General features: G+C 44.5%; 1 pseudogene; it reads left to right on the top strand.

Annotated features, from left to right (window-relative positions):
- The first annotated feature begins 2,656 nt into the window (after positions 1–2,656).
- On the top strand, positions 2,657–8,154 carry LOC141299992 (uncharacterized; annotated as a pseudogene).
- Positions 8,155–10,708: the final 2,554 nt, after the last annotated feature.

The following is a 10,708-nucleotide window of genomic DNA, read 5'->3' as shown; positions in this document are numbered from 1 at the left end:
TAAAGGTGATTTTTTGCACCCTCAGATTCCAGATATTCAAATAGTTGTATCTCGGCCAAATATTGTCCGATCCTAACAAACCATATATCAACAGGAAGCTTATTTATTGAGCTTTCATATGATGTATACATCTCAGTTTTGTAAAATTTAACCTTATGACTGGTTTTGTGGTCCAGGGTCACATATATATATATATATATATATATATATATATATGTATGTATGTATATGTTTATTCTAAGGGTGTATATAGTTAGTATAGCGGGAGCGGGTGGATGCGGAATAAAACCTCGTGGGAGCGGGACTAGAAAAGCACTTTGTTGCAGCTTATAGACTATTTAGATACTTCAACATCAAATAAAAAGTTATTCATAAGCAGGAGCAGTTTCATTATTGTTTTCTTTTCTTTTTTCCTGATGAACTTTTATTAGACTGCATTGGAAATAGAAATGTTAAGTTAGTTTTTTTCCCCAACCGACGTCGTTAAGTTATTATTAACCGACAAGATTGTGTTAAATTACATTTTAAATTTGAACTGATTGGTGGCTGTGACACATTAAAAACAGCTAAATTCGTTTTCAGGGATTAATTTCACACAAGCAAAAAGCAGCATAAACATCAGAACAGGGTTCGAATTACGGGGGAGCTAAGGGGAGCTCGGCTCCCCTGAAAAGGACCTGGGCTCCCCTGAAAGCCTACTTTGAGACATTTAGGGGGAGCTCTAAAACACTTTCCATTTTTTGTGTCGCATATAGATTTAGATTTTCTGTACATTAAGGTTCCTGAAATAAATGATGATATTAAAAATGTGTCAATGTTGTGTGTTTATTCGCTCATTACATTACTATTTCCGAACACTATTTTCCGCTGTCTCCTGCTGTGACCATCCATGCGTGGCGGCGCTGCACTGAAATTACTACGTTTACGTCACTACTTGAACTTCTCACTGAGTTGGTATTTGAATGTTAGCTTAACTTCAACACTTGGAACACTCTGTGGATACTAATAAGAATGTCAAAAAGAAAGCAGACAAACCTCAGTCAATTTGGATTTACAAAACAAACGAAGAGGAGTGATGACAGCGCACCAGTTTCAACGACTATCTTGCCGCCGCCGCATCTGTCAAACAAGGTGCTTGCGTTTTGAAGTAAACGGTTTACAAGGCTACGTTTACATTAATCCGGATACATTTGAAAACTGAGTTTTCATTTTAAAACGCTCTCCGTCCACACTCGCGTTTCCAAGCGTTTTAAAAAAGTTTCTCATCCACACTGAAACGTAGGAAAACATTAAATTCGCCTTACTGCGCATTCGTAAAGCCTCCAAAATTATACAGACGTAATAAGTTTTCACGCAATTCTTCTGGCGGGATAATTTACGGAAATATCTCATCATCCACCACTGACGCGTCTATATCGCGCTCATTCATATTTTATCTGAAAAGCAGTTGTTGTTATGTTTTGCAGGACAGCAACTGTGAGTAAATTTTCTGTCATCATTTTAGGACTGTAATTTGAAGAGTGTACAAGGTAAATCTTTTTAGCAGCAGTGTGACAGTGAATAGCACAGGCACAATTACTGGTGTAAACATAGATATCTATTGGTACAATATGCGTCACATGACTATAAATATGCGTAATCGTTTTCAAAAGCCTCCGTTTTCACAGTCCACACTACAACGTGAAAACGGCGTTTTCAAATTTATCCACCTTGGCCGGAGTTTTTAGAAATAATTGTTTTCTGTGGTAAAAATGGGGTTTTCGTGTAAATGAGAGGCCAAACCGCAGGGAAATATCTGCGTCTTTCCTTCGTGTAAACGGGGCCTAAGTAAACAATAGGTTTACTGTAAACCTATTGTTTTAAATGCCCGAACATGCACCAAAAGCGTTAAAGTCAGTCAGGGAGGATCGGAAAATAGGGCTCCCCCGAAAGCCACTTTGTAATTCGAACCCTGCATCAGAACATCATGCGCAGAGCTTGTGCGCAGAGAAAAACCTAAGCTGTGTATAAAAGAAATAAATATGCCCATATGTGAAATATATTTTTCTGAATGAATAATCAATTAACAAAACAAAAGAGAAAAAAATAACAAGTACAAAATTACAAAATACATTTTTTTTTCATACCATTTATACAATTTTAGATACATTTGATTTGTGTAAGAGGAGAAATATAAACTATAGTTTAGAGTGTTAAAAATTTATTTTATGTATTATTATTATCAGTAGTAGTGTCAGAGTCATGTCTGTGTATTGTCCTGTTCCGTCATGTTTTCCAAGTGTTTTTCCCCCCCATGTTTCTAGCTTATATGGTTTAGTCCTTGTCTCCCCCTTTTGGTTATGTTTAGTTAGTTCAGTCTTGCCCATATTTGTATTTCCCCCTCGTCATCCTGTTATCTCGTTTGTGACCACGCCTTGTCTTTTGTGTATTTAAGAGTCTGTGTGTGCACTCCCCATTTGTCCGTCAATGATTTCTGTTACCTCTGTTTGCTTGTTTTCATGTGCTCATGTTATGCTCCCGGTTTTTGTTTATTTGTATTAGTTTCAGTGTTTTGTTTTAATAAATCTTTATTCGTTTATTTACTCCGGTTTTCCTCATCATTCTCCACTCCTCAACCCCACCTGGATCGTGACAGATTGACGGACCAATACAAAGGATGAATCGGGCTGAGGCTTCCTTGAGGGGACTGCGGCAAGGCGGTCGAGAGTTGGAACGGTATGTGGAGGAATTTATCGAGCTCTCCCACCAGGTAGGCTGGCATGAAGCTGCCATCTGCGCTGTGTTTGTTTTGGGGCTGGACGATGAGACGATTCGCTGTGATCTCCCCGTTTGTAATTTTTCCTTGATCGAGCTAATCAATCTCATTCTCTATTTAAATGGATCTGATTTTGAAATAGAAGAAATTCCTAGTCTGAGTAAGTCTCATCTTCCGGCCCCCTACCAGGCACAGCGCAACTCGCCAGCCTGCCCTAAGCCGAGAACCTCCACATACCGTGTCAACGGCTCAAGCCGCCAGCCCAGTCCCAAATCTCCAGTCGTCCTCCAAAGCTCCGCTGCTGTCCTCAGCCCGATGCGGCCGGCCTCCTCCCTGCGCTCTCATCTACCGGCCTCCGCCCAGTGCTCTAATCCGCCGGCTGCCACGCCAGCTCACAAGATGGCTGCCACGCCAGCTCACAAGATGGCTGCCACGCATGAGTCGGCACGCAAGATGGCTACCACGCATGAGTCGGCACGCAAGATGGCTGCCACGCATGAGTCTGCACGCAAAATGGCTGCCACACAGGAGTCTGCCCGCAAGATGGCCGCCATTCCTGAGTCCTCGGCCAAGATGGCCGCCAAGCCTGAGTTCCCGGCCAAGATGGCCGCCGTTGCTGAGTTCCCGGTCAAGATGGCCGTCGTTCCTGAACCCTCGGCCAAGATGGCCGCCAAACCTGAGTTCCCGGTCAAGATGGCCGCCGTTCCAGAGTTCCCGGCCAAGATGGCCGCCAAACCTGAGTTCCCGGTCAAGATGGCCGTCGTTCCTGAACCCTCGGCCAAGATGGCCGCCGTTGCTGAGTTCCCGGTCAAGATGGCCGTCGTTCCTGAACCCTCGGCCAAGATGGCCGCCGTTGCTGAGTTCCCGGTCAAGATGGCCGTCGTTCCTGAACCCTCGGCCAAGATGGCCGCCAAACCTGAGTTCCCGGTCAAGATGGCCGCCGTTCCAGAGTTCCCGGCCAAGATGGCCGCCAAACCTGAGTTCCCGGTCAAGATGGCCGTCGTTCCTGAACCCTCGGCCAATATGGCCACCGTTGCTGAGTTCCCGGTCAAGATGGCCGCCGTTACTGAGTTCATGGCCAAGATGAACGCCGTTCCAGAACCCTCGGCCAAAATGACCATCCAACCTGAAATCCCGGCCAAGATGGCCACCAAACCTGAGTCTGCACCCAAGATGGCGACCACCAAGTCAGAGTCTCCGCTGGTTCCGCCCAGCCTTCCAGAGTCTCCGCTGGTTCCGCCCAGCCCTCCAGTGACTGCGCCGCCAGAGCGCCCTCCAGTGACTGCGCCGCCAGAGCGCCCTCCAGTGACTGCGCCGCCAGAGCACCCTCCAGTGACTACGCCGCCAGAGCACCCTCCAGTGGTTTTGCCGCCAGAGCGTCCTTCAGTGACCGCTCGCCCAGAGCCTGCTCTGCCAGAGTCTCCGCTGGGGTCGTACAGTTCTCCAGAGCCCGCTCCTCAAGAGCGCCGTCCAGAGCCCGCTCCTCAAGAGCGCCGTCCAGAGCCCGCTCCTCAAGAGCGCCGTCCAGAGCCCGCTCCTCAAGAGCGCCCTCCAGAGCCGACGCTGTCTCCAGCGCGCCCTCCAGAGCCGGAGCTGTCTCCAGCGCGCCCTCCAGAGCCGGAGCTGTCTCCAGCGCGCCCTCCAGAGCCGGAGCTGTCTCCAGCGCGCCCTCCAGAGCCGGAGCTGTCTCCAGCGCGCCCTCCAGAGCCGGAGCTGTCTCCAGCGCGCCCTCCTGAGCCGGAGCTCTCTCCTGCGCGCCCTTCCATGCTCTCCTGTGTGGACTATACCCTAGGTTCCCCCAAGAAAATTTTGGGGGGCCGCTACTCCCCTGATCGGCCATGGCTACCTGAACTGTTTACCCAGCCATGGCCACCTGGACTGTTTACTCGGCCATGGCCACCTGGACTGTTTACTCGGCCATGGCCACCTGGACTGTTTACTCGGCCATGGCCACCTGAACTGTTTACCCAGCCATGGCCACTTGAACTGTTTACCCAGCCATGGCCACCTGGACTGTTTACTCGGCCATGGCCACCTGAACTGTTTACTCGGCCATGGCTTCCTGAGCCTCCAGATCCGCCATGGCCTCCTGAACTATTGTCCCGGTCATAGCTTCCTGAGCCTCCAGAGCCGCCATGGCCTCCTGAACTATTGTCCCGGCCATGGCTGCTTGAGCCGCCAGATCCACCATGGCCATCTGGACTGTTTACCCGGCCGTGGTTTCCTGAACCCCCAGACCCGCCATGGCCACCTGAGATCCCTGATCCGCCCTGGAGACCACATCTATGTCCCCTGTGTCCTCCTAGCGGTCTCCTAGCGGATCTTCATCTCCATAAAGCTTTTCAGCAGATGGAAGCATGAAGTGCTCCAAAATCTCCTGATGGCTAGCTGCATTGGACCACTGTGTTTTATCAAGGGCAGGGTCAAAGTACTTTTTTCGGATGAAAGCAAATTTTGCATGTCATTCGGAAATCAAGGTGCCAGAGTCTGGAGGAAGACTGGGGAGAGGGAAATGCCAAAATGCCTGTAGTCAAGTACCCACAGTCAGTGATGGTCTGGGGTGCCATGTCAGCTGCTGGTGTTGGTCCACTGTGTTTTATCAAGGGCAGGGTCAATGCAGCTAGCTATCAGGAGATTTTGGAGCACTTCATGCTTCCATCTGCTGCACATAGTATAGGCCTACAATTATTTTTGAAAAATTTAACCCCTTAACTGTCACCCCCATTTTTTAAAATAGGCATGAAAGTGCACTATCCAAACTTGTTGTAATTCATGAACACTTCTTAATACAGATCTTAGGTTGGTCTCTTTTTAAAGAAGACAATCAGCAGATTATTGCAGAAGTGGAACTTCAAAACAAAATAAAGTATCAACAAAATTTAAGTTTAAAATTTTAAATTGTTTAAGTTTAAATTTACTGTAAAGAAAATACACAGTACATTTTTTTTATTAGATTTTAAACTACATATTTTACATAACAGGTTCTATTCTAAATTTAATATTGAATTGAAGCCTAAATAAGTTATGTTCCAAATTTAAAGTGGATCTGAACAAAATTTAGGTTCCTGTTAAACTTTGTTTAGGGCGTTTTACCACAAACAGCCACCGGGTGCCAACCAAATGCTATATATATTTTTTATGTATTTTTTCTGTCACAAATGTCTACATTTTTCTGACAAGTTTCATTCTATTACAAAATAACCACCAAATATCGAATACTGAGACTCAGACCTTTTTAATTACATGTTTTTGTGAAGATTGTCAAAAGTTGTGATTTTGTAAAATGAATGACACTTGACATTGCTGCTAAGGGGGAGGAGACAGCCACCAAGATGGAGCTTCTAAGCTTTCAAATGATATATAATTTATGATTATTACTAAAACATTTGATAGAGAAAAGGACAACAGAAAAAAGAGTGCCACTACATTAGGACCATGTGTTATTGTCTTAATGTCAAAATTAGAACAACAAAAATGAGCTACATCTTGAATATATCTTTATTAAAAAATCTTAAAACTAAACATGTTTTTGCATTATCATGCGTCATGTTTTGCCCTAAGGAAAATTAACCATGGTATTACTGAGCCTATGGTAAATGTAGTAAACATGTTGTTGTTTTTTTTTTTTTTTTTTTTTTTTTTTTTTTTTGATTGATTCCCATTAGTATAATCAGTTTCATATCATGGTGAAACTATAGTGTAGCAAAACCATATTATATTTTTTGTACAACTATGGTAAACATTATTATTTTTTTTTTTTTATGTTTTGTAAAACCACAGTTAATTTTCATAAGGGTAGCTCCCTAAACCTGTTTTAAAACGATGTGAATATTTGTCGGCTAAATTTCTACGCTTTATAATTGTAATTCTGTAATTTCGTTAATTTCAGCATTTGACTGCTACTGCTAACATTTGTTACCTGCACTTCAGGTCCTAAACAAGACAGATTTGTCTTTCTGCTCCACCTGGGCACTTCTACTCCACTCTTGATTCGCAAGAGGCGAAACGCGTGCCAGTCTAGACTAACTGATTTATGATTTATTAGAGTTTTATTATTGAATGGTTAATTCCGAAATAACCACTTTAGTACATAAGGCCGGCAACAAAAACAATAACAACAACAATCTTAAATAATAATAATAATAAAACTTGGAGGGTAGCGGGCCAACAATTCTCCCACTTCTCCCGATGGCCAGTCCGCCCCTGGCGACTGCTGTGCAGGCAGCTATAGGGACACAGGCCTTCGCGGCCAAAAAACGGACCGGCCCACCGGGAATTCTCCCGGTCCTCCCGATTAGCAACAATTCACAGTGTCGTTAACTGACGAAAACCCCCTTTTTCATGCAGTGTAAGTTGCAAAACTTCTAGTGTCTTCATGTACTGTATATTGAAGTTTAGACAGTTTGCAAGAATATTTAGTATCACTGGTGTGAAAATGCTGTTAGATGCCGGTGGAGTAAATGGGAGTTGAGAAAGTTGAAAGTGAGGGACAGACGCATCCTCCACTTGGCTGGCAGATCCAGCTATTTTAGGCTACTTTGAACTTAAAGTTAATAAGGTAGTAAGTTGCATTGTCCGATAAAAAAATTATCAGAACTATCAGCACAGTATATAACACTAATCTGGTTGCACAATAGAAAGAAATATGCAAACACTAGCCATGAGCCGTGTCAATTTCGACACAAAACAAGGCACTGGCAAGTTTAAAGATCAGTCAGTACAAGTTTTTTTATTCCTCTCCAGTTTAAACAGCTCCGATCATTTTAACCTGGAACTAGGCTTAAGTATGGTCTTTGAAACCGGAGGGAAGTGTTTCTTTTTCCAGTTATCTTAAATGTAGCAGTTAACGAGGCCATCAGCGGCAGTATAAAGAGCAAAATGTTTATGAATAGCAGAATGGGGGTGGAGTGGGAGACATGTGTCTAAACCAAAGCCAAAGCACCCGCTAAAAGTTCATGTTTGGGGAGCAATATCCAGACTGGGTCCGGGACCGATTGCAATCTTCGAAGGCATAATGGACCGGTCTTTCTTTGAAAATGCTATTGTAACAGAAACTGCTGCCCCATACATTAGGGAAAACTTCGGAGCACATCACCGTTTTTTCCAGGACAATGACCCGAAGCACACTGCTGTAGGCAGACTCATTGCTGAACAGGGTATAAACTGGGTTAAGACTCCCGCTGAATCACGACATGAATCCCATTGAAATGGTGTGGCATGCTCTGATAGATTATATTCTAAAAGTAGCAAAACCAACTACAAAGTCTGACTTAATTGATGCCATAAATAAATTCTGGTTCGAGGAACTTACAGCAGTGGCATGCAACAAGTACATAAACAGACTGTTTAAAGTTCTTCCGGCTGTGGTGAAGCATCAGGGTGGACATACTGGAATGTAACAATGTATAAAGTTGTTTAAAAATGTCTTTAGCATTGGCAAAACTGTAAAATGAAAATATAATGTACATTAATGATCACTTGAATAAATAAGCTTTTTTGACGTTGTTGTTGAGAATCTGCTGTTATCAAAAACATAAAATATTACTGATAATATTGATAAAAATGCATAAACACGAGTTTAATGCATAAACATACCTGCGTGGCCATAGTAACCCAGGATTATCAGAGATAGGTTTATTAATATTTTATTTTGAGTTAAGAAATTATTATATTAATTGTTATAGAAATATTATATAAATATATAGGTGATGCTGTATATGCCAATGCTGTCTGTGCGCGATTAAATATGCTTCAAATTAAATAGCCCTGCAAGAAACATTTTATGCATCCCACAGTCTTGTCCATTAACTGATCCTCTTTTTTTCCGTATTATTCGTTTATATTCATTATTTTCACCTTCATTTGATCTCTTTACATAACATTCTGAATGTTAATGATACTGTAAAGGTTCTATGACTGTTTTTTTTTTTACTGGAATGCAGTTTAAAGGTTAAACTTAACATATATTGTATTTTATTTAGTCTAATTAATAGACAAATCATTGTGTCACAATTGTAGTAATTGTGAACAGGTGTGGGTGAGATGAGTGTAATGATCCAAATGCAGGTGTACACAATCAGGGGAGTGAAGTGTGTGAGGAAGGAAGACAGCGACATCGTGTGGAGGAGGGAAAAGCTGCAGCCCAGAGTCATGACAGTACCCCCTCTCTACGGAACGGCTCCCAGACATTCCATAAGTCTGGAGGGCGGTGGAAAGGGGGAACGGTGAAACAGGGGGAGGGATGGCGGGCCAGGCCCGTGCAGCGGAGGAACGTGAGCGGACACGGCCGCCAGAGGAACGTGGGCGGACACGGCCGCCAGAGGAACGTGAGCTGGCATCGCTGCCAGAGGAACGTGAGCTGGCCTCGCCGCCAGAGGAACGTGAGTTGGCCTCGCCGCCAGAGGAACGTCAGCGGGCACCGCCGCCAGAGGAACGTCAGCAGGCACCGCCGCGTCAGGAACAGAGAGAGCGGTCACTGCCGCTTCGGGAACAGAGATAGCGGACGCCGCATCAGGAACAAAGATAGCGGTCGCCGCCACCTCGGGAACAGAGTGAGCGGTCACTTCCGCATCAGGAACGGAAATAGCGGTCACCGCCGCTTCGGGAACAGAGAGAGCGGACGCCGTCGCTTCGGGAACAGAGTGAGCGGTCACTGCCGCGTCAGGAATGGAGATAGCGGTCGCCGCCGCTTTGGGAACCGAGATAGCGGTCGCCGCCGCTTCGGGAACCGAGATAGCAGACGCCGCCGCCTCGGGCACAGAGTGAGTGGTCATTGCCGCTTCGGAGATAGAGAGAGCGGATGCCGCCGCATCAGGAACAGAGATAGCGGTCGCCGCCGCTTCGGGAACAGAGAGAGCGGACGCTGCCGCATCAGGAACAGAGATAGCGGTCGCCGCTGCTTCGGGAATAGAGTAGGCGGACGCCGCCACAGGAACCTCAGCGGGCACCGCCACCACAGGAACCTCAGCGGGCACATAGCGTGAGCGGACGCAGCCGCATCGGGCACGGAGATAGCGGTCGCCGCCGCTTCGGGAACAGAGTGAGTGTTCGCTGCCGCTTCTGGAACAGAGTGAGCGGCCATCGCCGCTTTGAAAAAAAAATACTTCCCCGCTGGACCCATTTGTGCTGGCTGCATTCTGTCATGTAGAGAAATGAGGTCAGGGTCCAAATGCAGGGGAAGAAATAATTTAATTAAACAAAACACAAACCAAACACAACAAAAGACCAACACGGCACAAACACGACTTGAAGACAGGATCTGGGAAACACAGAGACAGACAGTACCGAAGACAATGCAGCCAGAATGAGGAGTGGGAGATGTGCAGCTTTATAGTCCGTAGTAATTGTGAACAGGTGTGGGTGAGATGAGTGTAATGATCCAAATGCAGGTGTACACAATCAGGGGAGTGAAGTGTGTGAGGAAGGAAGACAGCGACATTGTGTGGAGGAGGGAAAAGCTGCAGCCCAGAGTCATGACACATTGAAGAGTGAATTATTCACGTAGTTTCATTTGGAAATAATTTATCGTCACACAGTAAAATAGGCCTACATTCCTTCTATTAACTGATAGTCTTTTTTCCGTATTTGTATTAATATTATTATCATTATCATTATTATTACTATTACTAATATTATTATTATTAGCCTATTATTATTGTATATATTTTTATTTTCGTTTATATTCGTTTTCCCCCCTTAATTTTGCTCTCTTTACTTAACGTTCATGTAAATGATGCTGTAAATGCTTGACATATGCTATATGACTGATTTTTACTGGAATGTAGTTTAAAGGTTGAATTGAACATATATTTTATTTTGTTTCATCTAATTAATAGACTAGACTATATAAATACTAAACTGTTTTACTGATGAATGAATCATTCACGTAGTTTCATTTGTAAATGAAAACATGCTCATTTATCGTCACACACGGGGATAAATACAATCAAAAAG

Source organism: Garra rufa, chromosome 24 (genome assembly GCF_049309525.1).
Source record: "Garra rufa chromosome 24, GarRuf1.0, whole genome shotgun sequence".
Taxonomy (NCBI): domain Eukaryota; kingdom Metazoa; phylum Chordata; class Actinopteri; order Cypriniformes; family Cyprinidae; genus Garra; species Garra rufa.
Note: the sequence above shows the minus strand (reverse complement) of the source record. Positions and strands in the feature narration are given on the sequence as shown.